At 38.1% G+C, this 18383-nt stretch overlaps 1 long non-coding RNA gene across 6 annotated transcripts in view; it reads right to left on the bottom strand.

Annotated features, from left to right (window-relative positions):
• Positions 1–4761, bottom strand: part of LOC142602131 (uncharacterized) — a 194375-nt gene extending 189614 nt beyond the window's left edge. For 2 of the 6 annotated variants that reach the window (XR_012835841.1, XR_012835845.1), the window contains exon 1: positions 4689–4751. This is a non-coding gene — a long non-coding RNA (uncharacterized LOC142602131). Of the gene's footprint in view, positions 1–4688 lie in introns of all 6 variants that reach the window. The other 4 variants (XR_012835852.1, XR_012835844.1, XR_012835846.1 and 1 more) reach the window with 4 other exon arrangements.
• Between the last annotated feature and the right edge of the window lie 13622 nt (positions 4762–18383).

Below are 18383 nucleotides of genomic sequence, written 5' to 3'. Positions count from 1 at the left end.
TTTAGGGTATAAGGATGTATTGTGCACTGCATCCTTTCTGTTACTGTGTCTTACACTTTCTTGAGCATGCAATCTTATCTTAAAAAAACACAATGGCACCACCTAAAGGACATATTACGTATGTAGGAAGACTTACTAGGTGCATTTGCAGCACCTCTCTCTAGTCTACCGTGTACTTGTGTGCACATGTACACACATGTGCTCTTGACAACATTGAGCGCTATGGTGGCAATTTTCATTTTCTCAGGAATCAGCGCAGCACAAAGCTTATTCATGGTTACGAAATCGTGCATAAAGACATCCATATTTTTATAGCTCCTCTGATAAGACTGTAACAGAAAAGACAACTGTTAAAGCAGCTGCCCTTTTCTCCGCACTCAAAACGAAAGTAACAGGCATGCCTAATATAACAATATGAGCAGCTTTAAGGAAGATTAAATATAGGAAGAAACACTCTTGCCAACAGAATGGCAAGTCAATTTAATCCATATAAATCTCTCACAAAAAAAAAAAAGTGTGTTAAAATACAAGAAATTAAAAGAAAAAAAGGATAGGACATCCTTTCATTCCATTGTATCTAGGTAATACAGCAGCATATATACTACTATATATGTTACTATATGTCATGCAATGGTCCCGATTTCCCAGAAGAGTGGGGGAGTTTTTAAGAACAAGTTTAACTTGTTCGCCTTTCTCAGCATCAGTCATAGCTTTCATAGTTCATCATCATAGATCATTTTTGTGAAAGCATGAAGTGCTTTCACAACCGAGGACAGGCGTAACAAAGGCTCTTCCTAACAAATATTCGAGGGTTTGAGTACTCGGAATGTCCATTTTTGCAAAACAAAACAAATGCAAACAACTTCAAACCTAATAGAAGCAAGAGTCTAGTAGTGGTTACAGTTCCATGTTATATATTCATCTGACTTGCTTCATTTACAACAGCAAAACAGAGGAGAAAAAAAAAATCGGATCCTTTGAAACAGCATTTGTATATAAATTTACTACGGATAGACCAAGTTATGCATGGCAACTAATATTCAGATGCTTATGACAGTGGCCATACAACACTGTTCTGTGCTTTGGTTTTAAACAGGGAAGACTAAGACACAACCAATTGCCTTACAAAAAGGCTTTAAAGTTATTTTGAGGGGTATCGACTAGTTCAAAATGTTGTTAATGGGTTCTGGAGACTTTCACTTGACAATCTGAAGTCATCACCATACAATACATGTGCAAAGCCATTCCATTGCTTCAATTTGGTTACTAGTCGGCAATACTGCATGAGAAAAACTGCTTCTTGATAGCTCAGGAGAGAGGCCAAGGACTGACTGGGCGTAAAGAACAAACTACTTCCTACCCCCCGGGTCAGGATGCAGGCATATTGGTAGAACTGAGTGGGAAACTGCAGGCGGTAATGGCCTCTTCAGTTCATAAATAGGAGACTTTGGTCTCCCAGAGAGCAAAAAGAGAAGAAAATATATTTCAAGGCCTGTATTTTAAACATTACTTTTCAGAATAAAATGAAAGCAGAGCCTTTCAAAATATTTAATATGCCAGTTGTGTAAGAAGGATGTGCCAAACTTAAATATAGCCGTTAGGGGCCAGATATTCAGAAGAACTCAATTGCCCACGTGCATCTCCAAATCAGATGACTAGATTCCCTGGAGCACTAGGCCTCCAGCAGAAGTTTTTATTATTTTGGCATTTCCTTTAGGAGTTGAACTGGAAGTCGACAACAACCGCTGAGTGCTCAGCTCCTTGAAAAACCTGGCCTGGAGATTAATAGCTATGCAATGCTTAGCATACCGATTGCCTTTTACTCAGTGTCTCTCATAATTTACAGCATTAGCTGCCTAAGTCTAGCAACAGCTTTTGGGAAGCTGGCCACTAGTTTTCTCACTTTATAGATGGAAAAGCAAAGGCAAGAGTATCTGTTCTAACACTAAGTCTAGAGTAAAAACCATCACAGACCCAGATTTCCCCAGTCTCCTGTATTTCCATTAAAAAGTAGCAGTAGAAAGGCGAATATTTAGAAGATAGCAACAACCTCAAGGCCCCAGGCAAGACTGAAGACATACATAATTGAGGCACATACAAACAAGAGAGAAAGATCTGCCATTCCCTGTGTGAATTTGAAGCTCATTCTCAAGAGAGACTCTGTATTAATAACTTCTGCCTATGTAAGTACTCTGACCGATCAGTACATCCCGGTCTGAAGAGAAATTTGACGTTGTTAATGGAAAAAGCTGATGAAAATTTTGTGAAGAACGCAGTGGGTGGCAAACCTACCATATAGGTAGGAAAACAGGGGGCAGTTGTGGTGTGGTCTGCATCTTTTTGGAGAGCATTAAAAGGAAAATGTCAAATCTTCTAAACCTTCAGTCATTCACTGCCACAGCCCATAAAAAGAATTCCGGCTACATCCCCCAAACACAGTTTTCGTAATGCTAAAGGGCAGCCAATCAATTTACAAAAGCTTTTAAAGAAGTCCATAAAACCATTCCTTTCATTTCAATTAGAAATGAGGCAGACAGTTCATAAAAAAATTTGGTTACCTCAAAACACAGGGATACCTGCCAGCCTCCGGGTGGGATGGACGTTTTTGTGCCAGTGCCTTATGTATTCATTTCTGACTGAGCGGTTATAAAAGCCCATCAATTCAAATTGCCTTGTGAGGAATTTAGCTCTACATAGGTTAAGACTTATGCAACCGTCATCATCTTAGTGATAGGTTCTTTAACTCTTTCCATAATTGTCAACTCAGCTGCAGTGACAATGCTAAGCCTAGTAGTTTTTCTAAAGTCAATATCCTGTTAAAGTTCATAGGATTTCATCTGATTAAAGACCCCAGGATTTGGTTTTCAAGTTATGTCTTGGAGTGCAAGATGTGCAAAGCTGACACTGTGGCATTCAGTGGAAAAGTGGAGAGGACTGAAAAAAAAAAATAAAAGTGAACTGCTCAAGTCACTGAGATCAAATGTTCAGAGAAAAGCCTTGAAAATGTTTATTCTCTCAGATTAGATGGAATTCTAGGCAATGTTTATCGGAGAGAAGAGATGGAGTGTGCTATGTCTTATTCTTGCTTCCTGTATCCGCCTTTCTCTTAAAAGTGCTAAGTAGCAAGGCTGCAGGGATTATGGTGCCGAGGGAATTCTTGCCACTTTCCTTCTCTCTCTCTCTCTCTATTTAAACATGACAACTCTTGGCAGGCCTCGGTCACATTGTTTGTGTAGCCAGGACAAGAGGGTGGAATTCTGGAACACGTTCCAGCCCACATTCCGGATTTTCCTATAAACTAGCCCCTTATTTTAAACACACGCCTCTGTGAATTACCTTTGTGTTGCTATGCCATTTGAAAATCTGTTTCAAACACTCCTCATACATTAAAATCTGATTCAGCTTGAATTCCAATCAAGGTATTTCTTCATGGTAAATAATCTACTAAAAAGACAGTGTTTGATTTCGTAGAAAGAAAAATATTAAGGGGGGTGAGGTGGTAGAAGAAGGAGGGGAAAATGCCTCAGAGTCAGCCAGGGAGTATGGAATCTTTCCCTCTAAATTAACAATTTGAATAATCATGTTGATTGCATAACAATTTATACAACTGGACTTTATTGCTTATATTGTCAGAAGACTGGCCTTTCCTTTTGTGAGTGCAATTTGCATATCTACCTTTTTTGCACTGTCGAGTAAGTAACAGGCAAAATTTCAGCAGTCATTTGCCTAACAATTGGATGTTAGGCTGCCTAACAATTTGCAGCTAAAAAAAGTACAAAATGAAGGTCAAACTGAGACAGTCGAAAACTCAGCCCCTGCTTTCTCTTACTCAGCTGATTGTTGCACAAAGATCAACATTGCTCAATCTGGTGTGTGTACTTTCAGCTCAATAAGTGCTTTCATTCATCATTCACAACTTGCTTTATTATGAAAGTTGAACTATATCTTTAACACAAACCACACTTCCTTTGTCCTGAATGAAAGATCTGCCTGGGCACACTGGAGAACAGGCTCGTTGTTGATGCAATGTTATCACATGCACTGAGGCCAGTATCTTACATCTTAAAGCCCACAGCAAAAACTACCTATGTAGAACAAACTTCCTATGTAGAACAAACTACTGAAGTAGAACATTTTTAATTAAATGATGGAGGTAAAAGAGCTCTTTCTCCACCAGTAGCACCAGGTTTAACAATCCATTTGTCCCACAAATGTTTCTGCATCTTCTTTCATGAAGCTGCTGATGCATATTAGGACCTACACTCCCTGCAGGCACGGCCCTCCTGAATACCATCTGCATACCTTATTGGAAACTCATTAACTGGCACTGGCATAACTTCAGCTCTACACTCGTGTGCCTACCTAACACTTTTTTGTTAGTTTCCGTGTCACTTCAATTCAGTGTTCTGTTGACTGCTTTTCCGTCCTTAGATAGTATTTGGAAAGGGTGTTGTGTTCTGTGTCCAGATACTGCCTAACTCTCTAAGGGAAAAAGTCAGAAAAAACCAACAAAACAGGGATGCTCTAAGATACCACTTCATTTCCCTGTTAGCTTATAATCATTACAGGTACAGAAAGGCAACAAAAATCAGGCTGTCAGAAAGTAGGGTAGAACAGGAGAATAGGGAGGTTGAGAGGAAAGAAATAACAAAGTTAAAAAGTTGAAAGAAAAGGAAGAACCTACTTACATTTGTCACAGCAAGCACCTATTGCGACTCTGAAGGCTGCCTAATGAAGTTTGAATACGTTCAAGAAATGTCTGTACTGTCCATATGTAGAGCATGGATTTCATCTCACTGTATTTCACAAGCCACTTCTGACAACTGAGATAAGATATGTCAACACTCTTTGCTTGTTGAGTTTTTTCACTCTTTTAGCACATCAAATGCATTTTATATCTTAGCAAAATCTTTTCTTCCTACTCCTCTGCAAACATAGATATATATTTTTTATGAAGGTTAGCTGGAAGTAGTATTAAACACAGGACTGTATGATGAGAGAGAATGATGGGAGAGTCATGCTTTGAGGGTCCATTCTCACCATGAAGCCAAAGGAGCCTGTTCTGGATCATGAATCAAAAAAATGCAGGAGGCATTGAGGGATCCACTGCTTTCCAAGCTAGCGCTGCTTGGTTACTGTTTGTCCATCCAGAGAATCCTCCTGCACAGTATTGTAGCACAAGTGCTAAGCGATAGCCTGAGAAAACAAGTCACACGTGTACTGCCATACTGAATAATACCCATGCGCTCTCCTTATCTCTCCTCCTCCTTTTGTCTGCCGCTGAGAAACCATTAACACACTCAGAGCTCTTAGAGGAAGAACAACAGCCAAGGGGTAGATGGATTTCAGGTGATCTCCTGGACCTTCTCAGCTGATGATTAGCAGACACTACAGTATGCCTAGCTTGTTAGCCCAGAGCAGCTTCACAGCCACTGGCTGACCCGGCCTACACATATCCCACCCATTTCTCCAGAAGAGACTTTCTGTTCTTCACCTGGCTTGGTTAAGTCCAGTATTAGCAAAATTGTGAATGGAAGGCAGGCCCCGGGGCAAGCACGTACACTCATTTCCAAGCACAGAATGAGAATAAAGGAGTTTCTGAAAAGAGTGAAGAGGAATATAATTTTAGGAAAACAGAAAACACCGAGTAAAAGAAAATAAATGTATGAGAAGTGGGTACAGAAAATTTGGAAGCATCTTTAGCTAACTGTAGTAACCTACAAAAGAAAACCAACAAATATGCAAGTTCACAGGATAAAGTGGTTATTAGTTTTCCAGTTTTTGCAACCGAGAGCCAATAAGTATCTTTGTAAAATTTTAACAATATGTACGTGTCTTAGGTATTTGAGCACCTCCTTAGAGGTATCTTGGATAACATTAAGCCATAAATAAAGCCCTGAATTCTGCTTATCTTCCTAACCAAGTCTGAAAGTTTCATAGAACGTGGGTTTTCTTTAATTCTTCAGCATTAAAAAAAATCCCAGGAACTTCCCCTTTACAGGATGACTGATTTCTGATCTGCTACAATTTTAAAACACTTGCATTAATAAAATTTCAGCATCTTCAGATATTGACAGAATATCCTATTTACACCCAAGCCCCTCAACACCAGAAGTATCATATGCCGGTTGCAGAAGATTGACAGTCTACCCCACAGATCTTAAAATACTAAAACTGTTGTTTTATTTATGTCACCATAGCTATATTGCAAGTGCACTAGCAACAGTATATTTCTAATAACAAATTCCATCTAAATGGAGAACATACAAAGTACACACAAGCTAAGAATATCCCACCCTTGGTTTACAGGTATGCTAGTTTTCTCCATAAGACTAGAATTATAAAATTGGCAGTTCCTATAAACAAGCATTTATCTAATAGGAATCTGTTTGTGTTGAGTGGGTAAGAATTTGTATTTAAATTTTCTGAATGTATATTTGTGTTTCGTCATATGTTTGGCATCAATCTATAATTAAACTAATTTCTGTAATCAAATGGCAAGACCTATCATGTTTAAAAGGATAGCAAAAGCTGTGAAAGATTCATGATAGCAGAGTTCATTAAAAATGAATTTAAAGTCCTATGTAGAACCCCCTGCAAAGATTAACTTCAGTTTTATGCCCAAAGGTTACAGGCAATTTATGCCTTATTTAAGTCATATTCCACAGCACATTTACATCCAATCCTTTGCAGCCCTGGTTTAAAATTAAACCAGACATCCAAGGACTTCTCATTAACTTAAAGAGTTAATGTAATGTTTTGAAAAATAGTGGAATAACCATCACTGGAAGATTTTAAAAGCAAAGGAGACAAACATCTGCCAGGAATGATGGAGGTATAATTGATCCTGCCTTGGGGAAGAGGGATGGATTAGAAGATCTTTTGAGGTTTCTTCCAATCCTATTTTTCTTCAATTCCAGGGTGCGGACATGGGAAACAAAGAATCACAGAAAATGGCTGAACAACAGGAGGAAAAGTAATTGTGTAATTGAGACTTAACTGTTAACTGATTGCAACTTCCATGTTACATTTGGATTAGAATTGGATATATAATAGTACAGAATAACTGAGAAGAAAGGAAAAGAAAAATTATGAAAAAAAAAAAAGGAAGGGAAACTAGAATTCAGAAACCTGTTGTGGAATTGAAGGCAAACGTTTGTTTGCATACATGCCCTGCATGTCACCTCCCGCAAGCCTCTGCACGGCTCTGCTTTGTTTTGAAAATCAGCTTGGATTTTCTTGAGCATGTCCAGCCTCAGGAAAAGGAAAAACGAGTCAAGCATTTTATAGCTAAACCTTCAAAGTGGGCATAATCCCAGGCACAAATGATAGCTTATACTCAAGTACAGGCTCAGGTATAAAAGCCATGCCTGAAAACTGAGGCTATACCAATCAGCTCCTTTGGCAGCACCTTATGCTCCCATGTATTTTCTCAATCATAGAGGAAAGATATGAAGGCATCCTTTTGAAAATTAGATTCTTAAGCCTATTCAGTTCCAACACTATTGCTTTCCTGCAGAGTAAAAAGGACAAAGCCACCTTTCCGTCAGGAAGGGCAAGCATGAAGCACTTTGTGTGTCTAGAGCTAACTTCCCAGAAATTCTTTTTCGTTTATTTTCCTTTATTAAACTATTTGATAAGATCATTGTGCAATCAACCTTTATTTCCTGGGACTGGAAATTCTTTTCCTCTATCTCCATTTGCAGTCCCAATATATCTCACAAGTTTCCAAATCGTGAAATTGTGCTGCTTGTAATTCAAATCAGCCAAGCTCATGGGTTTTTTTTTTTACAAGTAAGAAATTCAACAGCCTGTCTTGCTTATGCTGAGATTACTGCACTCAGCTCCCATCAGAGTGCCACTTTTAAAATGAAAAGTTTCTTATTCTTATAATCAAGATCTCGCAGTTATTTGATGCCATTTTGAGAAGAGGGATGTAAGAACCAAGAAAAAAAATATATTAAAAAGGTAAACTCAGAAATGCAGCATATGGAGTCTTCCCTTAGAGCACTGAGGATACTAAGATGTTGTTTCCATCTATTCTGTACTATATGCAGAGTTTGTATCAAGGGGATGCAGAAGCTCAAGGGAATGCCCTTTAAGAATGAGAACGGGAGTTTAGAAGATAGATTCCATTCCTGACTTGGCTAACAGTTCCCCTGGGACAAATCATTTAACATTATGAAACATCAACATTTTGAAAACTGTTGTGCTTGGACTCCCTAAGAAGTATGACTAACCTGAAAGTGCAGAACAAAGAAGAAACATAGACTATACGATAACCAGTAGCTATAGATTTAGTGTGATGCAATTTTAGAAAACAACGGTTTTCTGCAGTCTTGTTGTGTGTCGTATTTAGAGATTATAAAAAACGTGTGCAATTAAGGAATGTGCAACAGAGGTTACAAAGACATGGCAACTACGCAGTGTGTTATACAAATGGAGCTACAGTGATGCTGACTGAAATACAGGTATGCACGACTGAGAAGGGCTCAAAGGTGGCTTTGAGATACCCTATTTAAAGATGCCCTATAGATCAACTTCATATTTCCCAAAAGACCATTAAAATAGTTTGGAATGGTAGTACAGTACATAGATTTCCCACCCAGATCCTTAATCCATTGCCCCGAAGGCTACACTGAAAGCGATGATGGCAGAAATTCCGAATCATCCAAAGTTTGCGTACCAAGAGCATCTTCTTATGGTTTAGAAGGACTTGCACAGATGCTGTGGAGAATCAGGAAATTGAAGCACAAATGTATTCTGCATGTGGTTTATCTATGCACTTTTCAACTATCCTTCACCATTATCGAGTCTCTCTGCAACAATAAGGAAATATAAACAGAAGTAAAACAATTCCCCAGCATTTTCCTTCTTTCGAAATAGCTACCACCATGATACCTCCATTACGATAGCAAAGCTATAGATTTTTCCTTACATTTTAACTCTATCAAGTGACATTAATCAATAAATACAGAAAGACCAAGAACAAAACATCCATACTGTACTGAATATCTCTCCTTGCTTTCCTATCTTCATTTATTTTAGCCTATTCCTGTTGTTTTTAAATGTACTCTGTTTGCATAGAAAACAGGCACTGGGATTTTGGAAGGAGAACGTCTAGGCCACGGAAACTTCATAATCTGACCAAAAAAGTGAAACTGGCAGTGTAACCACAGCTTCTCTCTTCACCTGCCCAATGCATAACATGAAAAATGTTGGGGGGAGGGGGGGCTTGTCGAGAGAGGACATCATATTAATAGATATGTTATTGTAGGAATCAAAGATTGTGGTTAAAATTGTCCAGCAAACAGAAGTCTCAACTGTAAACTGGTCAAGTAAGAGGGGCTAATAAACCTTTTCTGTTGGTTGTGAAGCGGAGACAAGTAGTTATTGGCTAGGTGCTCTGCACAGCTGTAAAGTGTGAGGGACTTGGAGGGCATTGTGACTTAGACACTAAGGGATTGAATGTGACTGCAGAGTAGTGAATACCTTGTTTGTCGTTCATGTGAATAAAATGTGGAAGTAGATCGATGCTTTTCTCCATAATATGGGTTCTCTACTAAGCACAGTAAATCTCCGTCTTACTACAATAGTGTGAGATCATTCATGCCATTAGTTTCAATGAGACTGACTCTATACTGCATGCAGTTTGCTGTTCTCTTTCCTCAATATAACAAAGCCTGAGAGTGCCAGCTGCCTCTTGAGTCTTAAAAAGAAAGAAAGAGAGAGAGACTTTTATTTACCATGATTTTGATTGGTTAATTTCACTCTATTATTTTGTTGCTTCCTCCCATATGAAAAAATGCATTGTCGTTCAAACTTACACACACAAGAAAGGCCGCTCAGTTAGCATGCAAAACATAAATTACCAGCTTGTAATGACACTTTGAACATGTAGCATAATAACACCGATCAGCCTCAGTTTTTACTCCAAATATCACAGGTTTTTTTTCCTTTTGCGTCTGGGGCTATAATCACAATCCCATCTGCTGAGCTTTAGTTGAGCCGTGCACGCACACAGCAATTGGGTTTTATGAGTGTAGTATTATAATTATTGTAGTATATGGTTGGCACATGAATGAAAGTCATAGTTCCGCCATCTATAGATAGGACTAAGTTATAAAGATAACTGTATAACAGAGGAATTTTCAACCATTTTAATGACCTTCTGGCTTTAGTGCTATGTAATTTAATATAGCCATGCTGTTGGCACTCCTATGGAAAAAGCGGCATCAGCACACTTACCGTGGACCCTCTTCCCCTCCCGCACTGCCATAGCTGCTGTTGCAGCTTGTCCATTAGAACATAGCTGCATGCCAGAACTTTGCAAGTAAGGTGCCACGTTAGGATGCCTTTTGCTGAAAAATTAGAGTAGGGGGATGGCCATTGAGATGGGAGTAAAAATCAAAGAGGAAAAAGATTATGGGGCCCACATTTGAATACATCTCAGTGAGTGTATCACCACAGATCTGGTCTTAAAACATAGACTGAAAATATTCAAATAAAGGACATCCAGATTCTGAGGGCATATTCAAACACATTGGTCTCTACACTTGTTGCATTTCAGGTGCTTTCAGAAAATTTTTTTTCTGAGATTCCCCTCAGTAACATGAACAGGTAGTTGTCTATTGTCTGATTGCATGCATGTTTAAAAATATGAAACACAATGCACAGAAAGTCCAGAAAGTTTTACTTTGAGAAAACAACGTGTTGCATCCCCACATCAGGACCAGTGGGTTAAACTTGGACAAGTCATTAAATCTCTCAGTACCACAGGTGACTCAGCTGTAAAATAAAGCTAAGAGTATAAAGCTACCTCAGATGCAGAGACGAAGTGGTTAATGTGCAGGAAACACACTGTTTGTATTATGTATGCTATGTATTTATATTGTTTCTGATCTCTCATAAGGACTTCAGCCACAGTGAGGAATTAACATGGGGACCTGGCACTAGTCTGACTACCCAAAGTGCTTGGGAGCGAACAACAACAATCCATCTGTTCAATTACCAGCAAAACAAAGACAGCATTACATAAGACTACAGTAATATATAGGCTTATTCCAGAGGTTGTTATATGCAACATTATGGTACTATATAAATGCATATTAATAACAGCATACAGTTGAGCAGTTTGGCACATGTGTTAGCTTTGAAAACACGTATATTTTTCCAATAAATGGTCATGGCAACTTTCGCAAAATTGATATAGCTTTCTCAGTTTGAAAAAATGAAAAATCAGCTGTTAAAAAAAGCCCCTAGATACACATTTGCCTAGTACACTGGAACAGCATCTCTTGGGTAAATAACTCATGGTTTTTGACATTAGTACGCATTCCAAAGTATGTATTTACCTGATGGACCATAACAGCCCTGAAGGAGCCTTTCTAGTCTACTGGGTAATATCTGATGGATATTTTTTAGAGTTAGTATGCATGCCACTAAGCATCCTAAATCATATAAATACTGTACCCTTAAAGAGCAAAAATATAAATTCAGACAATCCAAAACACACAATGATTTGGATCATAATGCAAGATAAATACTTCAGGATTTGTAAAGTAAAGGCAGGGACAGATACATATTCTATACTCAGTTCCACTGTAACACGAGCTGGCATTTTGAAGGAGAAAAAAAAAAAAAAAAAAAAAGCCAAGCTGAATTCTATACTGGTGCCGGAGACTTGGCTACCAAAACTATTTGACAGGGTTTTGCAATAACCTCAGGGTGACTACTCACTTCATCCAGTGGAAAGAGTGGAACTTAAAAGTAGTTTCAGAGAACTTCACCACTGTGGTCCCCTGTCTCTATATAGCATTGGTCTTATGTCATATGGGTCAACAATGTTCATAACTCTATACCACATGCTGAAGAGGTAAGGTATCTGAGGTGATTTCACCTTGATGCACATTAATAGCTCAAGACTTGCCATGTTTCTAAATCCTCTCAAAAAAAGGACCTTTCTTAAGTAACCCAGAGAGGCAGGGAAGGAAGAGGCCCTTCTAAGACACTCTAGCTTTCCTCTCTGTAGGAAGGATTTTAAAAGGAAGGGGACAACCATTACCATTTTTTACAATGCTTACATTTACTACAGAAAGAGTTTGCAGTTAAAAAAAAACACAACAAAACCATGACTTAAAAGGATGTAACCTTTTTCTTTAATTATTGGCTTATATCTTTGTGCTTTGCATAATCTTGTACAGTTGTCCAAAAAAAAAAAGTTGGCTAAATATAAATATATATAAATATAAGTTTGCAGTTAAAAAAAAACACAACAAAACCATGACTTAAAAGGATGTAACCTTTTTCTTTAATTGTTGGCTTATATCTTTGTGCTTTGCATAATCTTGTACAGTTGCCCAAAAAAAAAAAAAAAAAAAAAAAAGGCTGGCTAAATATAAATATATATACACCCCCATGACTTTCTGGTAAACATTCCTCAGTCACTGCTATTAGCAACACAAATTGTACTTGGAGTATAAAGTACTAGCAGTACTTGCATACAAGGTACTACTGTGTATGCAATTCATGACTATATCTATGCCAATCTATGGTCTACGCTCCATTTAAGTTCCACTTAAATCCTGATTGAGAACCCAGAACAGGCTTTATGCCTTCTTTAATATCTATTGAAGATGTGAACTTTATACAAGGAACAGAAATATACCACAGATTCAAACTTTTTACCATATCCCTAATAACCAGAAAGCTAAATGGGATTCATTGTGTATATAAGAAAATAAACAATCAGTGAATGGGAATGATGTTAACAGTGACAGGCTTTTTCCAATTTGTTTTCCTTAGGTAATGAGGACACTTTGCTACTGTGACTAAACCCCTGCTATGACTATGAAACACTTCCAGTGAAACGCAACTGCAGACAACCAGCCGCAAGAGATGCTTAACAGCACATCTACATGACTCTCCCCCAGGATTCCCAGGCCTGAAATGCTTTCTTTTTCAGAAAAAACTACTGGCTGCTTGAGTTACTAGAACAGCTGATAGTGAAGTCAAGACCTAGCACATCATATCACACAACTTCACAAGAAGCTCATTAATCTGAGGGAAAAAGAGGGATGTATATGAAAAGCTCATCTTAGAAAAAAACCTTTCAAAACACTGAATATATGAACATCTCCAAATTTGCACTGAAGAACCAACCAAGCATCTACATTTCCTTTAAAATAAACTGCCAATCACATAAGTTGTGTGTAATTTATCAGCAAAGAATGTAACTGGTGTGCTACTCATGCTTTACCACCTTGCAAGACAGATTTTCACTGTTCAAAACTGGACTGAATCCTTTCTGCTATGCTTTCTCATTCCTCTGGGTGCCTGAAGAACAGCAAGAATAAACTTCAGCTACTGTAACACAGAGTAGAAAAACTGGTTTGAATGTAAGGCTCTTTTATGACTGGAAACTGTCACCTCTAGGTTTCATTGAAACAGGTCCCTAAAGGTAAGCAAGAGGCCGTTGCCATATGTATGGACTTTGTTGGACAAAGGCTAACTGGACTCACCGTTTAGTGTGGCCAGCCACGTGTGACAAAGTACTTCCTTCTGGATACTGGGGAGAAGGGACATTTGCCAGTTTGCCATTGGCCTGTGTCAGGCTTATGAAGTGCAGTGATTTTGCTAGACATCCCTCCTCTCACCAACAGGCTTTTGTAAGCAGACACATTGTCAAGGTTTTCATGCTGCTAAATTAAAATAAACAGGACTACAAGCTTCAGCATAGGACAGCCCATGTGCAAGTCTGTGTTCATGAACACTACTGCTGCAGCCCTGCAATAGAAATGTTAGCCAGACAGGTGACAGGGAAATGACGTATCACATCAGTTTTAGTCACAGTGATGTACTAGTGAGATGGAAATAAGGACAAAAGCTCATGGCTCAGTTTATAATTGCAATCAGGTCTTGTGTCCAGAGATTTCATTAATACAACACTTGCTAAAATCAAACAGCAATTCTTTTCACAGTTACTACTTTTAGATCAGTAGGATTTTTTGGAGGAATGTTAGATTTGGTTGGATTTAGGTTATGGTATTTGACTCATCTACTTTCTTCCTTCACAGAAAGTTTCAGAATTCAAAGAACCCCATAAGTGAAGTGTGATAATCCTCTCAAGCTAAGAGCACATATCTTATTTGTCAATGAAAACTGTGTCACTCTCTCCAGCTCCACATGATCATAATTAGTCTGAGCAGCTTGATGCCATACAATTTTCACCCTGACAAAGACATTTTCGAAGGTAGTGCTCTGAAGCTGGGATACCAGTACAAGTATTTCTGCTATCAAGCAAAGCTACCAGAGTATTGCAATCCATTGCTATTCAATCCTGCAGGCAGGTTTACTCAAGGCAGTGTCAGTAAAATGTGTTGCAACATCATTATAGGTTTTCAGTCCTGTTTTCTTAATAAAGCATATTGTCATTGTTCGCTCTGAATTCAGAAAATTTGCCAGCAGCCTTAATCTGTAGCACATTATTATTATTTGCTTAGCTACTTATTTAAATATTTTTTTCATCATCTCAAATTCTCCATGTTAGTAAAGGAACTGCTGGGTAAGAGAAAATCTTACAGCTACTACACAAAACTGGGAGTCAGGGAGTGTTCCCAGTTTGTACCAGAGCTTTCCTGTGTCATCTTCAATAATTCACATAGCTTCCCTCCTACAGAACCCTTGTGAGAATTCACTAACATTTGAAAAAAACCTTTTGTCCTAAGTAGGAAGCTGCTATAAAACAGTTGACATTTTTATGTCAATTGGGTTTCTTAATGTTACGGTACATGAGATGCATCGTTTTCTTGCATTGGAAGAGAACACTGCAAGGTCTCAGATGTTATTTTAATGACAAATCCTACATCAATTCAAATTCTTACCTACATTAAATTCTTAATACAGACTAACTCAGCTACATATGGAAGAATGAAACAAAGGAATAACTTGAGGGTTTAAGGTAATATTATAAGAAAGTTAAATTCACCAATATACATGTGATGTTCATCCAGAGAAAAGGTGAAGACCATTAAAGAACACTCCAGGATAGTGTCTGAAATAGGCTGGCTATTTTTTACTTTTTTTTTTTTTTCTTTTCTAAAAGTTATTCCAAAGAAGTCTCCTCCCAAGTCACTGAAAGTAAGTTGAAAAGCATAAAAGTTCATGGAGATCTCTACTAATAAGATGGTCAAATGAGTGGAAAAAATATTATTCATTGTGGTGAGTACTTTTAATAACTAACTATTGTCTGCCTGATATCAAGATTCTCACCACTTACTTCGTGCTATGCTCTTTGCATATCTTTGTGCCATAGCAAAATATAACAGAGATAATGGGGGGAAAAAAAAGCAGAGAAGTTTTTGTGCATGATTTCCCCTCACCATCCTTCCTATCTTTCATTAATAGCCTCCATTGTTTATCTTAATCTACTCTAATACGTGAACTCATCTGAAAGACAGGTATGGAAGAAAGCAGCAATTTACTTGTAACTCAACCAGCTGCCTGCAGCAAAATCATATAACTACGTTTCAGAGAACAATCTGGTTTTATAGGAAGGAAGAGGGGGAGAGAGAGAGATGGCGATCAAGAGAGAGCGAGTGAGCAATTGTGTGCTAAGGTAACACTCTCTCCCCTCCTTGTGGTCTCAAAATGTTCTTGCTGTCTAAATGCATATATTTGAATCTCATGCAGTTCTTCATTTTAGGCTAAGTCTGCCCCCAAAGAGATGCAAATCTAATAGAGTTACTAATAGAATGCAATTACATAGTAGAATTGTTTCTGCAAGGCACATTTGTAAGTTCATATATGAAGAGCCGGGAAGCTGCTTGCAAGATACATTTCTTAAAGAACAACAAATAAGTACATCTCGTATAGTTTGCAAGAGCAATTGCCAGATATTATATCATTAAGAAATAATTTTTCACCATCAGATTTGCATGGACAATAGATCCTTTAATCTCAAAGCTGATGTCGAGATCGTGGTAGTTGGCATAGATATTCAATGAGTTATGTAAAGCAAGTCTGAGGGTTTAAGCCAGTTCCCATTGGCAATCATCCATATTAACAGTGAAAGCGGCTTTTGGTATCAACCTGAGTAAAAAGACCAAGGTGATAATGATTGATTGCTCTCCTACTCACAGCACACTGAACAACACTGGCAAGTTCAAAAACTAAATACCACTGCTGGCAAGTAAAGGGCATGGGACCTATACAGCATTCATGCCATCATTTTTAGTTACAAAACATTTATTTATTTAGTACCTTGTATGAGAATTACATTAAACCATCTTAATTATCCTTTTACTTTACATTTTATTTGATTATTTTGTGGCTGCAGGGCTAAAGAAGGAGGCAAGATCCCTGCTCTAGGGAACTTGCATGTATAGTATAGCCAGGAAAGGAATACAGGAAGCGAAAGATAAGAAAGCAGCGCAATGTTTGCTACATGACAAGTTAGTCTCACAGGTTTAGGCATTTGTTTTCACTGTAGTTAAATACCTCAGTACAAGAAACACCAAAGTTCACAATGGTACTAGTGCTTTTTCTTAGTAGCCTGGCCAAGCACATGTGTGTGGGTTATTAGCACAGGAAACTGAAGTAGGAAACAGTAATGTACAAGGTTACTCAGGGTAAACAGTAGGAAGAACCTATTGAATAACTCACCAAATGGTAGCAAATTCATTCCAGCACATCAGTCATAACGCAGGCACTAGAAGTCTACCAGTATAGTCAGAAAACAAACAGACAGCAGATACTAGGAAACAAACAACATTCCCCACTAAACAGTCCATGATGTGCCCACAGGTCAAATATGGCAATTTTGGTTTCCCCATCTTATAAAATGTAGAATGGAAAAAGCAAAGTAACAGTCATGATCAAGGGCACGGAACAGCTTCCACACAATGAATAACATAATAGTCTAGGAGCCCTCAGCCTGGAAAACAGGTAATTATGAGGGACATGTGGTTAAGATCTCTAAAACCATGACTGGCATGGAAAAGGTGAACAGCAATTACTCTCTGTAGCTGCCAATACAAGAACTAGGAACAGCAAATGAAACTTGCAGGTGACACATTTAAGGTGAACAAAAGGAGATATTTCTTCATACAGTATGCTTAAGCTGGAGAATTCTGAAGCTAAGGGTTTACACATGTTCAAAAAAATGAGTAGAAACATTTGTGAAAAAATTCAAATACTACTTGTTTCTCTGGCTCAGGAGAGGATTCTGAAAGAGTACCACTATTACATTTACTATGTTCTTTTTCTCTTCCCTAAGCATCCACTATCAGATTCAGTGTACCTCTGCTCCAGCTCTGCACATCCACTTGTAGAACTCTGAAATTTAGACATTTGAATTTCAACACTTTAAATACATGCTGGAGCATTTGAACAGATTACAACCAAAGCTTGGAGCTTCTTTAACTCCTATAAGTTGCAACTAACACATCATGGCCTTTCTAGGAGGTATTACGGGAATGTGTCTAATAAGCTTAAGTTTTACAGCACACTGATATAACAAGCGGCATGAAATGTTGGTATTTTGGTATGTTTGATGACCCAATAAACAAATAAAATCAGTTCCATTCAGAGAAAATTTCACATTTGTTACTTTCTTCTGGTAAAACAAAGACCAAAATGTTTGTGCTTCAAATGTCACATTCCACAAAAGATCTTATTTTCAGTCCATTGTAAAAAAAAAAAAAAAAAAAAAAAAAAAAAGGCAAAGAAAATTAAGGGTTTGACTGGCAAAGCTACTAAACAATGGAGCTGCTCAGTGGATTCATCAGTTCTGTGATGAAAACACTTTCTCAGGTCTGAGGAAATCCACTTCTGAGTCTCTCCTCTAACCCATCGGATCCTAAAGTTAAGGGACCTGCGTCCCAGCCAAATGCCTTCAATTTCTACGTTTTCCTGTTGCAACTCTACTAGCAGCAACTGCAGAAGGTGTTCTATGTCTGTCCTGCAGCAAACCCCAACCCCAACCGAATTTTCACTGGTTGTACTTTTCAACCTTCAGAACAACGATGAGGACTCCACTTGGGACAAGAGTTTAGGAACTGCTGCTCCATAGCACTCAAAGTGAGGATGATTGACAGCGAGAAGAAAAGAAATTGCAGTTTTCCATGTTGATACTGATCCACTTTAAATATTTAGGTTATGGGGTAAAAGTTAGAATTTGCAACTCCTTAAAGAGCATAATTTTAAAAGGCACATATTCTGTTTTAAATATCCACACTGCTTCCTTGATTATTTATTATTACAAAGAAACAGACTTAAGGATCAAGTGTGCTTCAACCCCAAACACCTATTTGGTGGTCACCTGCACTGCTGAAGATCAAACTCATTTCCCCCCTCCCTACTTGATTACAGTGAATTGAACTTTG

This window comes from Balearica regulorum, chromosome 5 (genome assembly GCF_011004875.1).
Source record: "Balearica regulorum gibbericeps isolate bBalReg1 chromosome 5, bBalReg1.pri, whole genome shotgun sequence".
Taxonomy (NCBI): Eukaryota; Metazoa; Chordata; class Aves; order Gruiformes; family Gruidae; genus Balearica; species Balearica regulorum.
The sequence above is the reverse complement of the archived record's forward strand: the minus strand, read 5'-3'. Positions and strand labels throughout refer to the sequence as shown.